At 43.1% G+C, this 13,323-nt stretch overlaps 1 protein-coding gene across 4 annotated transcripts in view; it reads left to right on the plus strand.

Moving 5' to 3' along the window:
* LOC139387870 (regulator of G-protein signaling 3-like) overlaps positions 1–13,323 on the plus strand; it is a 239,518-nt gene that overhangs the window by 174,357 nt on the left and 51,838 nt on the right. The window lies entirely within an intron of this gene.

Below are 13,323 nucleotides of genomic sequence, written 5' to 3' on the forward strand. Positions count from 1 at the left end.
ATACATTTAAACTCAGTTTTTCACTATTCCTGACCTTTAATCCTAGTCAAAATTCCCTGTCTTAGGTCAGTTAGGATCATCACTTTTTTTAACAGTGTATGTGAGCGATATAGAGAAAGACCTCTAGTGGAAGCTTTAGCTACCAGTCCGATAGGGAGCCTTAAATGGTGTTGTGTTCTCTGCATGGATGGAAGGAGGGAGGAATGTAGCTACTGTAGTGGGCTTAGCCTATTGGTCTTGGACGATTCTGGGGGTAATTTAACTACTTATTGGCATCATCGACCCAGCTCTACAGCTGTGTTTCCATTATTTAAAAGGATGTCAGCCCCTCACATTAAATCATGTCATCTCTAGGTTAGGGATCTAGGTTGTGTGTGTGTGTGTGTGTGTGTGTGTGTGTGTGTGTGTGTGTGTGTGTGTGTGTGTGTGTGTTTCTCCATTCACCTCTGACCCACATGGTTTTACAGGCCTATTGAAGGCAGGTTGACATCCATGCATGAAAAATGCTGAACGCATGCACTGTATTTACTCTCTGACACTTCCAGGGCCAAGTGGCACCCAACTCCGCTTCACATCCAGTAAGGCACTGTTTTTTAATGTGCTGCTGCTGCCCTCACAAGTCTAGCCAGGGACACAGTCAATCACAGAACTTTCAACCCTGCACATCCATGCACATAATATTGTTCACCTTACTTGAGGTGTTGAGCCGACTTCCATGGTGAGATATCTGCCAGGCACGCAGAGATGAGTGTCGCCACCTGGGTGTCAGAAGGGGGGAAAGAGAAAAGTATTTGAGTGTCATCCGCATAGCAATGATAGGAGAGACCATGTGAGGATATGACAGAGCTGAGTGAGTTGGTCTATAGAGAGAAGAGGAGAGGGCCTAGAACCAAGGCCTGGGGGACACCAATAGTGAGAGAATCTTCTCCACGTCACCTGGAAGGAGCGGCCTGCCAGGTAGGATGCAATCCAAGAGTGTGCAGAGCCTGACATCCAGCCCTGAGAGGAGGATCAGATGTTCACTGTGTTGAAGGCAGCGGATAGATCTAGGAGGATGAGAACAGAGGAGAGACAGTCAGCTTTGGCAGTGTGGAGAGCCTCCGTGACACAGAGAACAGCGGTCTCGGTTGACTGACCCGTCTTGAAGCCTGACTGGTTAGGGTCAAGAAGATCATTTTGAGAGCGTGAAAATGAGAGAGTTGATCAGAGATAGCATGGAGAGAAAAGAAAGCAGGGATACAGGTCTAACGTTTTTAAAGTCAGATGAGTGAAGTCTTGGTTTCTTGAGGAGAGAATCCACTCTGGCCATTTTGAAGTCAGAAGCGATGTAGCCAGCAGTCAGGGATGAGTTGATGAGGGAAGTGAGGAATGGGAGGAGGTCTCCAGAGATCGTCGGGAGAAAGGGAGGAGGGGATGGGGTTGAGCGGGCAGACCTCACTAGATGTAAGATTTCATCTGGAGAGAGAGGGGAGAAAGAGGTTAAGGCACAGGGTAGTTCATTCTGTGGGAGTGGGACCAGTGGACTCAATAGGCTGAGTGAATGAGGAGCGGATGTTTTCAATCTTCTATACAAAGACATCAACAACTTTTGGGAAGGGGGTGGATGATTTAGGGAGGAGAATGTGGAAAAGAGTTTCCTAGGGTTAGAAGCTTGAAATTTAGAGTGATAGAAAGTGGCTTTAGCAACGGATACAGAGGAAGAGAAAATAGAGAGGAGGGAGTGAAGTATGATACAGATGGCAGTAGGTCATAGCGTGTGAATGGCCCCTACAGTATTACCACATAGCCCATCTGGGTTAAAAACTATTCTCTACATTGGTTTACACCATAGGGAAGTATACCCTGCAGTATCCAACATAGCCCCACGCCTTGTCTCTGTGTACAGTCGTGGCCAAAAGTTTTGAGAATGACACAAATATACATTTTTACAAAGTTTGCTGCTTCAGTGTCTTTAGATGTTTGTCAGATGTTACTATGGAATACTGAAGTATAATTACAAGCATTTCATAAGTGTCAACGGCTTTTATTGACAATTACATGAAGTTGATGCAAAGAGTCAATATTTGCAGTGTTGACCCTTCTTTTTCAAGACCTCTGCAATCCGCCCTGGCATTCTGTCAATTAACTTCTGGGCCACATCCTGACTGATGGCAGCCCATTCTTGCATAATCAATGCTTGGAGTTTTGTCAGATTTTGTGGGTTTTTGTTTGTCCACCCGCCTCTTGAGGATTGAACACAAGTTCTCAATGGGATTAAGGTCTGGGGAGTTTCCTGGCCATGGACCCAAAATATCGATGACTTTACCCCAGTCCTCAGCAGTCCAATCCCTGTACCTTTTGCAGAATATCAGTCTGTCCCTGATGTTTTTCCTGGAGAGAAGTTGCTTCTTTACTGCCCTTCTTGACACCAGGCCATCCTCCAAAAGTCTTCGCCTCACTGTGCGTGCAGATGCACTCACACCTGCCTGCTGCCATTCCTGAGCAATCTGTACTGGTGGTGCCCCGATCCCGCAGCTGAATCAACTTTAGGAGACGGCCCTGGCGCTTACTGGACTTTCTTGGGCGCCCAAGAAGCCTTCTTCACAACAATTGAACCGCTCTCCTTGTAGTTCTTGATGATCTGATAAATGGTTGATTTAGTGGCAATCTTACTGGCTGCCTGTGAAGCCCTTTTTGTGCAAAGCAATGATGACGGCACGTGTTTCCTTGCAGGCAACCATGGTTGACAGAGGAAGAACAATGATTCCAAGCACCACCCTCCTTTTGAAGCTTCCAGTCTGTTATTCGAATTCCATCAGCATGACAGAGGGATCTCCAGCCTTATCCTCGTCAACGAGAGAATCACTGTGTTAACGAGAGAATCACTGACATGATGTCAGCTGGTCCTTTTGTGGCAGGGCTGAAATGCAGTGGAAATGTTTTTTGGGGATTCAGTTATTTTGCATGGCAAAGAGGGACTTTGCAATAAATTGCAATTCATCTGATCACTCTTCATAACAGTCTGGAGTATATGCAAATAGCCATCATACAAACTGAGGCAGCAGACACTAATATTTGTGTCATTCTCAAAACTTTTGGCCACGACTACACATACCTACACAAATTATGGTGGCTTTTAAAGTAAACATACTTGACCTTCTTATTTATTTAAGGGCAGGGCTTGATTTAGTTAAAAAACACAAATTCCCCAATGTAGATATTTTACATCTCTTGCGGATAGTTTATTTTTATGGAGAATATATTGATTGTTATTTCTTAGAATTGTTTTAGAAAAAAACACCAAAAAGTTTCGACCAGGTCCATCACCGCCAGCTCCCATTGGACAGCGGGAGAAAGGCATTGTGGGATATTTATACCCAACTCCCCCCTGTGGATCACAGAATGTTCTCCAAGGCTGTCAGAGACACCTCGTCATTTCACGATTGTTGCTCTGTGTTACCAAACATCACACTAGATGAGAAGGATGGAGAAAGAGAGGGGCAAATGTTCTGGTCTCCTCCATCCTTCTCACCTCTTAGCTATGTGGTGTTTACATTTTCCTTTAGTAGTTCTGATTTACATGGTCTGGTCCTCTTTTTTCCACTCTGCTCTTTTTCTCTGTGTTTGAAGCCTTTAGGCTTCATAAGGACAGAGAGAAAGAAAAGATAGTTAGAGAGATTGGCAACCACCAAGAGTGAGCTGGACTCAATCTCAATGTGATGACAAAATCACAATGGCTTCTTTTTCTTCCACGTGTCTCACATGTGCCTGAACTCCTTGTCTACTTCACTTGTAGTGCCGGAATGTTACTTAGAAATGTGTACCTCACATGCAGTTTGTAACAATGACTATGCAATTTGTGTATTAAAAAATTCTATTAAATTGAATGATCTGCCACTACACCCTATTACACACAGAACCCAGCCCAGGATATAGACTAGCCCTCAACAAAGATACATCACACTCATATACAGTCCCTGTCTGACTCAGAGCTGCAGGTTATTGTCAGAGGGTTACACTTAGAATGAGTGTTTAGAAAAGTGCATAGAGAGCATTCCAGGCTACACAGGTGCTGGGGTAATCTGAGTTTACAAGGTCAAGCCATTAAGTTGATGGGAGTTGGATCTCTGTTTGAAATCGCTACATAAACACATTTAATCTTAACAGGCTGTGGAAAACAGGATTTTATTGTGTTTACTGAGAGAGCTTACATTTTACTGTAGAACCACACACGAGGATGCACAGAAACATACATTGCATTCGGAACGTATTTGTTACGTTACACGAAGGGGTGGGCAACTCCAGCCCTCAGGGGCCTGATTGGTGTTACACTTTTTCTCCATCCCTAGCAAACACAGCTGATCAAATTGCATTCTAAACTGAAGATCATGATTAGGTGATTATTGGAGTCAGGTGTGTTAGCTGGGGCTGGGGCAAAACTGTGACACCAATCAATTCCCTGAGGAATGGAATTGCCCACCCATGTCGGTTACAGCCTTATTCTAAAATTGATTATTTCATAACTCTATACACAATACCCCATAATGGCAAAGCAAAAACAGGTTTTTAGACATTTAGACATCCAGAGATGTTCGATCGGGTTCAAGTCCAGGCTCTGGCTGGGCCACTCAAGGACATTTAGAGACTTGTCCCGAAGCCACTCCTGCATTGTCGTTGCTGTGTGCTTACGGTTGTGGTTCTGTTAGAAGTTGACCATTCGCCCCAGTCTGAGTGCTCAGAGTGCTCTGGAGCAGGTTTTGATCAAGGATCCCTCTGTACTTTGCTCCGTTCATCTTTCACTCAATCCCAGTCCCTGCCGCTGAAAAACATCCCCACAGCACGATGCTGTCAACCACTATGCTTCACCGTAGGGATGTCAGGTTTCTTCCAGACGTCACACTTGGCATTCAGGCCAAGGAGTTCTTGGTTTCATCTGACATGAGAATCTTGTTTCTCGTGGTCTGAGAGTCCTTTAGGTGTCTTTTGGCAAACTTCAAGTGGGCTGTCATGTGCCTTCCGTCTGCCCACTCTACCATAAAGGCCCGATTGGTGGAGTGCTGCATAGATGGTTGTCCTTCTGGAAGGTTCTCCCATCTCTACAGAGGAACTATGGAGCTCTGTCAGAGTGACCATCGGATTCTTGGTCACCTCCCTGACCAAAGCCCTTCTGCCACGATTGCTCAGTTCTGCCGGGCTGCCAGCTCTAGGAAGAGTCTTGGTGGTTCCAAACGTCTTACATTTAAGAATGATGAAGTCCACTGTGTTCTTTGGGACCTTCAATGCTGCAGACATTTGTTGGTATCCTTCCCCAGATCTGTTTCTCGACACAATACTGTCTCGGAATGGACAATTCCTTCAACCTCATGGCTTGGTTTTTGCTCTGACATGCACTGTCAACTGTGGGACCTTAAATAGACAGGTGTATGCCTTTCCAAATCATGTCCAATCAATTTAATTTACCTCAGTTGAACTCCAATCAAGTTGTAGAAACATCTCAGGAATGATCTATGGAAAATGGATACACCTGATCTCAATTTCGAGTCTCATAGCAAAGGGTCTGAATACTTATGTAAATAAGGTATTTCTGTTTTTTATGTTGAATATATTTGCACTTTCTGAATTCACTGTAAATATGTACAAACATGGTGGTCTGTACCACTTGTGTGTGTGTGTGTGTGCTTATGTGTGAGTGTTCTTCAGAGACAGCGGGGGGGGGGGATGAGAGATGGATGGTAAGATGAAAGATGAGTGCAGCGGTATGCTGAACCCTTCCATCCATCTGTCCATCCTCCTTTGATTTTCCATGGACTCCACCATACTGTTCAACAACTGCCTTTATGCAGAATCAATTGAAGAGGCAATAATATTTCTGGGGTTTGTGAGAAGCAGTAGTATTATAATCATGGTATGTCAATTATAATCATGGTATGTCAATTATAATCATGGTATGTCAAAACAGCACCGTATTCAGTTGGTTAGTCATGGTATGTGTGGCCCACAACGACCAGACCACAGAGTTGTGCTGTATTTCTCTCCTCCTCAGTCCAGAAAAGGGGTCTAGAGGGTCTAAAGGAGAGAGAGGGAGAGAGGGAGAGAGGGGTAGACAGAGTGAGGGAGGGATGTTGCAAGGCAGAAACACAGGAGGCCTACAGAACAGAATGGAAAGGAACCCTTAATCTGAGTGCAGAACATTTGTTCCTGTTCTATAATGTAATGTATATCATTGTTAAGCCATTCCCTTTTCTCTCTAATAAGAACCAGATGGAGATGAGAGAAAAAGTTGATCACTAACATTTGTATTTGATGCCCGAGGCACTTTCAGGTCATGAATTTCGGTTCATGGATGAAGACTTTGTGTTTTACTTAGCTGAAAAGCAATTCAAGTGGAAGCCAATTTCCAATGAAAGTGCTGGCCTTGAGAAAGTACATGGCTGAATTGCAGTATCAAGGCCAGGGAGCTTTCCAGTGAGGTTATAACTCTGTCCTCTCTGTGTAGTTTGCCTTAATGTCAAGTGTGTGTGGTCTGTCACTACCTGCTGTTAGTACAGACTATTCAAAGTGGTCCAGTATCAATACAACACATTACACAATATCTCTTTGAGTCCTGGAAGAAAAGTTTTCTTGTTAAGCAATTGTCACCAATAAAAGTTACTTCAGCTGACACTTCCCCATCTGCATTTTATCAAAACACTTTAACTACTTGAACTCTCACCTCCTTTCTGACCAGATCTGGGCTTTGGATCATACTGGGCAGCTTGTTTCTAGTGTAGTTCCTCAGCTGGTAGCTAGAGTGCACAGTGAGAGAAGAGCACAGGCTTGCTGTGAAAAGGCCTCTTATTCTGACCTTTACAGTGCATAACAACAGTCCCAACAGCCAGTTAGCAAGCCAAGTCACTACGTGGCAAAAACAATGCAGGTTTCCATTGACCCAGGTTTGGTCAGCACGGGTGGATTTTTATTTTGTCAAACTTTCTTTATTGTGACAGATTATGATGGAAACTGTGTTTTTCAAATAAATTATGATTGTTGAATCATTTTGAAGGTATGCGATGCAATTGATTTTATCATACAGTCCATTTGGAATTCAGACCCCTTGACTTTTTCCACATTTTGTTAAATTACAGCCTAATTCTTAAATGGATTTAAAAAATTTAGCTCAGGTACATCTTGTTTCCAGTGATCATCCTTCATATGTTTCTAGAACTTGATTGGAGTACACCTGTGGTAAATTCAATTGATTGGACATGATTTGGAAAGGCACACACCTGTCTATTTAAGGTCCCACAGTTGACAGTACAAAAACCAGCCATGAGGTCAAAGGAATTGTCCGTAGAGCTCCGAGACAGGATTGTGTTGAGACACAGGAAGATCTGGGGAAGGGTACCAAAAAATGTCTGCAGCATTGATGGTCCCCAATAACACTGTGGTCTCCATCAATCTTAAATGGAAGAAGTTTGGAACCACCAAGATTCTTCCTAGAGCTGGCCATAAGGCCAAACTGAGCAATCGTGGCAGAAGGGCTTGGTTAGGGTGGTGAACAATAACCCGATTATCACTCTGACAGAGCTCCAGAGTTCCTCTGTGAAGATGGGAGAACCTTCCAGAAGGACAACCATCTCTGCAGCACTCCATCAATCAGTCCTTTATGGTAGAGTGGCCAGATGAAAGCCACTCCTCAGTAAAAGGCAAATGCCAGCCTGCTTGGAATTTGCCAAAAGGCACCTAAAGGACTCTCAGACCATGAGAAACAAGATTCTTTGGTCTGATGAAACCAAGACTCTTTGGCCTGAATGCCAAGCGTCACGTCTGGAGGAAACCTGACAACATACATCCCATGCTGTGGGGATGTTTTTCAGAGGCAGGGACTGGGAGACTAGTCAGGATCAAGGGAAAGACGTACGGAGCAAAGTACAGAGAGATCCTTGATGAAATCCTGCTCCAGAGTGCTCAGGACCTCAGAGTGGGGGCGAAGGTTCACCTTCCAACAGGACAACGACGCTAAGCACACAACCAAGACAACGTAAGAGGGGCTTCTTGAAAAGTCTCTGAATGTCCTTGAGTGGCCCAGCCAGAGCCTGGACTGAACCTGATCGAGAGAGACCTGCCAAAGTTGCTTCAACAAAGTACTTAGTAAAGGATCTGAATCTTTAAGAAATATGATATTTATTTTTATTATACATTTGCAAAATGTATCCTGTTTTTGCTTTGTCATTATTGGGTCTTGTGTGTAGATTGATGAGGATTTTTTTTGTTTTTTAAATACATTTTAGAATAACGCTGTAATATAAGAAAATGTGGGAAAAGTCAAGGGGTCTGAATACTTTCTGAATAAAATACCAAGATTCTTGTATGTTTTTATAAGTAATACATAACTAATACATATGGCAGCAAAAACACTTACAAGATTCTTAGAAGATGATTTTAATATCTGACTTATATTATATGGGTGGTTAACATTTAGACAACAGAAATGTTGCAAGTATTATATGTAAAACATAGAGTCATGTAAGCTAAGGCTTCTAAGGTCTCACATACATGGGACATATGAATTTCAAAGCACTTGGATCATTGTCATAGCAATCTATTTTACAAACATACAAAATACAGGTAAGCTAAGCCTTCTAAGGTCTTACATACACTGAGTGTACAAAACATTAGGAACGCCTTCTTACTCTTGAGTTGCACCCCCTTTTGCCCTCAGAACAGCCTCAATTTGTCGGGCTATAGACATTACAAAGTGTTGAAAGCATTCCACAGGGATGACTCCAATACTTCCCACAGTTGTGTCAAGTTGGCTGGATGCCCTTTGGGTGGTGGGCCATTCTTGATACTCAATGGTAACTGTTGAGCGTGAAAAGTACAGCAGCGTTGCAGTTCTTGATATACTCAAACCAGTGTACCTGGATTTAACAAGTGACGTCAATAAGGGATCATAGCTTCACTTGGATTCATCTGGTCAGTCTATGTCATAGAAAGAACAGGTGTTCCTAATGTTTGTCCACACATTTCAAAACACTTGCATACCACTGTCTGACGTCATTCACGCATGCAATGTGACACTTATTGAAAAAAATAAGCAAGGAGGAGGAGCAGGATGAAAGGAGGAGGAGAAGGAGGAAAAAAAGGAGGAAAGTAAGAGGTGGAGAGTAGAAGGAGGAGGAGGGGAGAAGAGGATGAGAGGAGAGAAGAGGAGGAAGAGGAGAGGTGGAGGACAGGAAGATGAAGGGGAGAAGAGGAGGACAGAGGGAGGAGGAGAGGAGAAGGAGTAGGAGGAGAGAGAAGGACAGGAGGAGAAGAGGAGCAGGGGCAGGAAAGTAGAGAATATAAGGAGGACAGGAGGAGGAGGAGGAGGAGAGAAGGAGGTGGAGAGGAGGAGGAGGAGGAGGAGGAGGAATGACTTTGATAGCAGCGGTGAAACTATTTAGCTAGTAAGAGGGGATCTCTCAACAATCACTGTCATGATAGCACATTGGTACTAGTCTGGGCTTGGTTAGATAAATAGCAAAGGGCTAAGTACTCTTGACAAATGAAGGTGATACCATATGGTTTCTGGCATTGTCTCAAAAGTCATAAAGTCTCTGAAATGTATTCTTCATTGTTTCCATAATGAAAGGTAGCAATGTTGTCTCCCCTGTTCTCACTGATCCTGCCAAATGACTCAGTATCACAATAGCCTTTGGATGCACACGTGCAAGCCTCCTCCATCCCTCCATCCTGGATTAAATTCATATCCTCCTCCTCCCTCCCTCTCTTTGTAATCTCTTGTATTTTGCCCTGGCACGTGCCACTCTTACTTTTCCTCAAGCATTTCCTAAATGTTCCTCTCCTCTGATCCTTCCACGTCTCATCTATTAAACTCCCTATTGTAGAAGATCATGTCTAGGTGGTGGGTATGTGAGATGATGTCTGTATGTGATAGAATTTGAGGGTATGTAATTGCCCTCGAGGGACAAAGAGAGAGAAAGATACAAAATAATCTGTATATCTGTTCATGTGATCGTATTAGTCTGAGTTGGTAGATGATGGTGTGTGTCATTGTGTGTGTGTGTGTGTGTGTGTGTGAGAGAGAGTCTGAGTATATGTTTTATGTCAGTATGTGTGTATACATCTGAGTATTAAGTGTGTGTGTATGAAACAATTGGTCTCTTCTCTCAAGGCCTCACTGAGCATAGTTGTAAATAAATCAACTGTCCAGTAGGAGGTGCTGCCCAGCCTTAATCATGGAAACTCATACATGGAAATTTAGATTCAAATATTGTATTTTTCTTATTAAATATTTTGACTTATAAAAAACAATGGGAAACCTTTAAGGAAAGCATTCTCAAAACACACACTTTTCTTATAAAATTCCCAGATGACTCATATAATTCATATAATTCGTTTTATGTATGTCATACCACGTCTATGTAGGAAATTCACCAAAATCATGTATTCAATTGTGCATGTCATCACCCTTTTCCATATGGGGAAACAGATTGGTGGAAGTCCATACAGGCTGTCAGGGCATACGTATACGTATATACATATATGTATGTATACGCATGCCCTGACAGCCTGTATGGACTTCCACCAATCTGTTTCCCCATATGGAAAAGGGTGATGACATGCACAATTGAATACATGATTTTGGTGAATTTCCTATATATATATAAATTGTCTCGTTTATTATCTCTGCAAACTTTCTAAATGCTGACAAACAAATCACAGGAGAAGATAATGGAAACATTGCTACAGTGCTAAATATATAACTTTCTCTCTGCCAGCGGTTTAGGGAACGACAACTGAAAAAGGAGCTGTAGACAAAGAGTTGTGAGGGGTGCCTAGAGTAGTATTGTGGTAGTAAAAGTTCAAGGCTGAAGCAGAACGACAGTAACATTGACATTCTCCCGCTCTGTTATCTTAGCTAGCTCCTAAACATATGTAAAGATGCTACGTGGTCGACAGTATCAGTGTTTCTCTTTGTTTCAGAGAACACAGCTGCGGTTACAGAAGCATCTAGCACAGGACACAACTGAGTGTACCACTCCAAACCACTGGCCAAACGGGTGGCTCTATTCTGGTTGTCTGGGACAATCTGAGGGGACAAAGGGTCATCGGGGGTCAGTCTCATGTGGAACATTGGAGCTGGATGCGTCCAGTGGAACACTGAATGGGTAACATGTAAATATTTGCAGAGTGGAGTAAACGGTTTGGGTGTACAGGACATTCAACCCACGCCAAGGCCCCTCTAGTCTCCATTGAAAAATACCTGGAGCACATGTGGGTTTTTATCATGTATCGTATTTTACAGTTCATCTTGTCTTGACTGGCATTTATATAGTAATTGAATCACATGTTTTATTGACATTACATGTATAATACATGAGGTAGACCTATAGCAGTAGAGTTTCTCAGTGGGTTTTGGGAGGTTTGTACCCAATCATCTCGAGTAAGGTTTCCACCGCTTCTTCCCCGTGACCATTACTAATGGGTTTAGAACAGTATATATGAACGCACCGTCTATTTATTTTTATCCAAACTTGATGCTCATGATACATGTGCCATTGTCTGTCCAGCTCCAACATCATCATCAGGGAGGTTTTGGGAAGAAGATGAAAGGGAGGATATGATTGTGTGTGTGTGTGTGTGTGTGTGTGTGTGTGTGTGTGTGTGTGTGTGTGTGTGTGTGTGTGTGTGTGTGTGTGTGTGTGTGTGTGTGTGTGTGTGTGTGTGTGTGTGTGTGTGTGTGTGTGTGTGTGCATCTGAGTGTAAAGAGGCATTAAGGTGGAAAGGATAAGTCTTTATTGTCCATATCCTGTGTCACTGTGTCATAGAGTAAACTAAGGCACTGGCATAGCTTACATAACCCTGGGTAGCCACCCTTTCTTAGGGGAAGAAACCCTCGTCGGTTGTTGGAAAAATGAAGGGTCAGGGGTATTTTTGTTGCCTGGGTCTTGAGTGTTAATGTCCCGTTTTAGCTTCTCTCTCTTACTCTCTCCGTTTTGATGACCAGTTGGCAAGTCCTGCTAGGATTAGAGCTGATGGATGTGAAGAAGGGGGTTGTGGAGGAATTCAGCTTTCGGGGAGAGAGGCAGGTGTACTGTTGAGAATGGAGCATAAGTCAAGATAGAAGACACATTCATGATGAAGTAGGCCTTGTGTTTTGATGGCTATTGCCGTGGTTACACCTCTGAGACAAATGTTCCAAAAGTCCAACGCAGTGCAATGTTGTTCAAAAACAATGGTTTGAATTCCATCCTATGAAGCATTGGCCAAAAGTAGTGCACAACGTAGGGAATAGGGAGCCATTTTGTACTCGGCCACAGTCACAATGGCCACCTCTCTGTATTTATACCCATTCCTGAGTGGTCTATAAACCTAATTCCAAGAGTTATGTGGCCTGATAACACAGTTCCATGTTCCCCACCTCACCCTGTTCGGCTAAGTGTTAGATAAAGCTAATGCAGGACAAATGTACTAAGTGGATTTGGTAGGGATGAGTAGTGGCCTGTGACATATTTACTCTCCAAACCTGCTGCATTATTCTGCAAGGTTAGCGCATGATGCTAGGTTATAAAGACAACAATGGATCCTTGTGTGGTGCTCCACATGGCATGAATGCCAACCCAGATAGAGATAGATGTAATGGATGTAATGGATAACGCATGGTCCAAATGCACTTCAGTGTGCTGGGGTAAATATACTGTGAAACTTGAGGATGGACACATTTAGATCTGGGAGAATGCTAGCTACATACAGTGCCTTGCGAAAGTATTCGGCCCCCTTGAACTTTGCGACCTTTTGCCACATTTCAGGCTTCAAACATAAAGATATAAAACTGTATTTTTTTGTGAAGAATCAACAACAAGTGGGACACAATCATGAAGTGGAACAACATTTATTGGATATTTCAAACTTTTTTAACCTATCAAAAACTGAAAAATTGGGCGTGCAAAATTATTCAGCCCCTTTACTTTCAGTGCAGCAAACTCTCTCCAGAAGTTCAGTGAGGATCTCTGAATGATCCAATGTTGACCTAAATGACTAATGATGATAAATACAATCCACCTGTGTGTAATCAAGTCTCCGTATAAATGCACCTGCACTGTGATAGTCTCAGAGGTCCGTTAAAAGCGCAGAGAGCATCATGAAGAACAAGGAACACACCAGGCAGGTCCGAGATACTGTTGTGAAGAAGTTTATTTGGATACAAAAAGATTTCCCAAGCTTTAAACATCCCAAGGAGCACTGTGCAAGCGATAATATTGAAATGGAAGGAGTATCAGACCACTGCAAATCTACCAAGACCTGGCCGTCCCTCTAAACTTTCAGCTCATACAAGGAGAAGACTGATCAGAGATGCAG

Source organism: Oncorhynchus clarkii, chromosome 29, assembly GCF_045791955.1.
Source record: "Oncorhynchus clarkii lewisi isolate Uvic-CL-2024 chromosome 29, UVic_Ocla_1.0, whole genome shotgun sequence".
Classification (NCBI taxonomy): domain Eukaryota; kingdom Metazoa; phylum Chordata; class Actinopteri; order Salmoniformes; family Salmonidae; genus Oncorhynchus; species Oncorhynchus clarkii.